Source organism: Pinus tabuliformis, chromosome 9 (genome assembly GCF_031772625.1).
Source record: "Pinus tabuliformis cultivar Carrire ecotype Pingquan chromosome 9, CPIR1, whole genome shotgun sequence".
Lineage (NCBI taxonomy): Eukaryota > Viridiplantae > Streptophyta > Pinopsida > Pinales > Pinaceae > Pinus > Pinus tabuliformis.
The window spans coordinates 1,089,148,475-1,089,151,212 of NC_142307.1; the positions used below are offsets into that span (position 1 = coordinate 1,089,148,475).

General features: G+C 36.4%; 1 pseudogene; it reads right to left on the reverse strand.

The window, feature by feature from the left end:
* Positions 1 to 339: 339 nt before the first annotated feature.
* Positions 340 to 922, reverse strand: LOC149152480 (uncharacterized protein At1g01500-like; annotated as a pseudogene).
* Positions 923 to 2,738: the final 1,816 nt, after the last annotated feature.

Genomic DNA, 2,738 nt, shown 5'->3' on the forward strand with positions numbered 1-2,738 from the left:
TGTCAAGGACACTTGCATGTTTTGGAATAGAGGATGGGAGGAGCTGAGAAAGGGATTAATAGTAATCTTTAGCACTCCCTCCCTAATATTTCCAAGGTTAACATAAATATTAATTGACCTTCTTCTAGTTGGATGGTTCAAGGTAAATGGTTTCTCTACTTCTATGGTGGAAAGAAAGTCATTCAATTTTTATGTTATGGGCAGTAAATACAGTGTATTTGTTGCCAATGCATTTCTAAGGACAACCCTGGTGAGGTCTAAGAATACCAAGTCTAATCATGATGATATCAACTCTACTAAAAATGACACCGATATTTTCCAAGTGCTGAGCTTTTGAGGTCACCTTCTAGATCCCAATGAGAAATCATGTTGCTCCTTACTCAATTTTCCAAAAGGGCAATGGCCCGGTCCTATGTCTGAGTAGCATTCCATGCTCCATAATTCCTTAACCCCAAAATGGTCAAACCCTTGTTATAACCTATCCAGAGCACTATAGAGTAGCATTTTTCTTCATCATAACACACCTCCGAATCCAAAGACTCGGTGGTTCAAGCATTTCCCATGCTTAGATAAGTGGCCTCGGTCAATTCCTTGTTGACCCTGTCCCTGCATAGGGTTAGGGACATTGATTCCACTAGTGAGATCCTGGTTCCATTAATCTCCAGCGTGACAACCAAAGTCCTATGGTGGTACCACAAGGTAACCGACTGTGGGGCTCCTTTCACAGGGCATGAGCTCACTCAGACATAGAAGAGACAAATCTCGAAACATCGTAAAGGTCGCAATGGGGGCACAATGAGCTTATTCTTTAGAAGTGCAATGACCCTTAGGACCATGGGCTGACCTTGGCCATGGGCGGTCTTGTTCTTCTCCTTGTGAGCATGCTCAGGTAACCCTCATGCTAATGATGAATCCATACCATTTTTCAACTTAGGCTAAATTTCACGCTGCAAATATGATATTATATGGAACTATAATTAGTCAAGCTGGAAAGGGCCTACAAGCAATTTTTAATTTAAAATAATTAAAAGGTAAATAGTTGAGACAATTTGATCATTTTAAGATGAAATGGTAATTTTGTCTTAAATGTCTTAAAAAGCCCTTGGTATAGTAGTTATTAGCATATTTCTCAAAAAGATAGAATAAGAAATATGGAAGTTCCCTGCAGTTTAAAGGTGCCCAATTTCTAAATTATTAATGAGGAATTGCATGTCCTTCTCTAGTATAAGGCTTGTATATTTCTTACTTTGTTCAATCTCGCAATATCTTAGGAATATTATGCAAGTAAGGAAGCTGTATATGGTGGATGGAAGTTTGAGGTCTTTTGTTGAGGAGACACAATTTTACTAATTTGTTGTTGAGGAGACATAATTTTACTTATTTGTTGATACAAACTAGGTGCTTGAGTTTTTTTTCTTGCTTTATAATATGCTCATAGTAAATGCCTACAACGTTGGTCCAAGAAAACAATGAATGCATCTTCTCTATTTCGTTTCCATTGTTTTACAGATGGTTTATGTTCTTGTGGGGATTACTTATTATGGACATAAAACAATAGTAAATCTCTATTTGCATACATTCAGTTTTGCACTCTCAATGGTAGAGATCGAGATATAAATGAAGTATGATAAAGTGCTATATAAGCTATATCATCTGATTACTTGAGCTGGTAGCACCCATCTATAAAAGTGGATGGTAAACCATGTTGCATGGATACATTTGAGTGTAGGTATGGGAATGTTTCACACTCTATAAATCATAGTTACCTGCTAACCTAGTAAGTTACCAAGTACTAATAGAGAGAATGGATTTCCAGCGCACACATTGACATGTAAGAAAGTTGAGATATTGGTGTTTGGAAAAAAGTTGGTTTGTGATTATTGTTACAAACTACTACGTGGCAAGGGATGCCCATGTAACTGTGGGGCTAGTAATATCTGTGAAAGGTTGTACTAGGTGGTGAGTTAGTAGTTACATGTCTATTTAGGGCAGGTGTAAATGAACAATAGTGGTGGCTAGTTCAACTATCTAAATAAGTATACATGCATATCTGTTAACTTGTTTGGAGTCATGCAAAGTGAAAACAACATATATATGCAACAATGAAGGGGTCTATCTGATCTAAAATGGATCAACATCATACCATTAAATGGTTATGCAAGGTTCTGGAGGATGCAAAACATCTATTAACAAAATATCTCAAAGAGATGTGGTTTCATAGAATATGATGATTGCAACATTTCTAGTGTTCTTCGAGTAAGTGCATTGTTTGGGGTGTTAGAACTAGTAAAAGAAGGGTAGGAGAACTTGAAAATGAAATTATGTGGTACTAAAATTGAAAACATCATCTTGTTTCAGAAGGAGCAGGGCATTGAATTATGCAAATACAACATATTTCTAAATAGAGAATAACCAATATTCTTCTTCAATAGATCAATGAAATTCTATGGTGAGTGGGCATGATAGAATGATGCAATTTCCGTAGAAAATAGAGGCAATATTGATAGTTGCAAGTGCATTGTTATATTATTTCAACAATGGTCAAAATCTTCAAGCAGAAATATTTCAAATGGTGGTGTTCCCTTAATAGACAGGGAGGTAGATCAAATGTTTTGATCCATTTCTAACTGATTAAGTGGAAGAGAAATGTTTGGCTGCTGGAATGGAAATTTTATTTCAAAAGAGATAGTGGCCACAAGGCGACAATCTAACTTGTTCTAATGTTACTTGTGGTATAC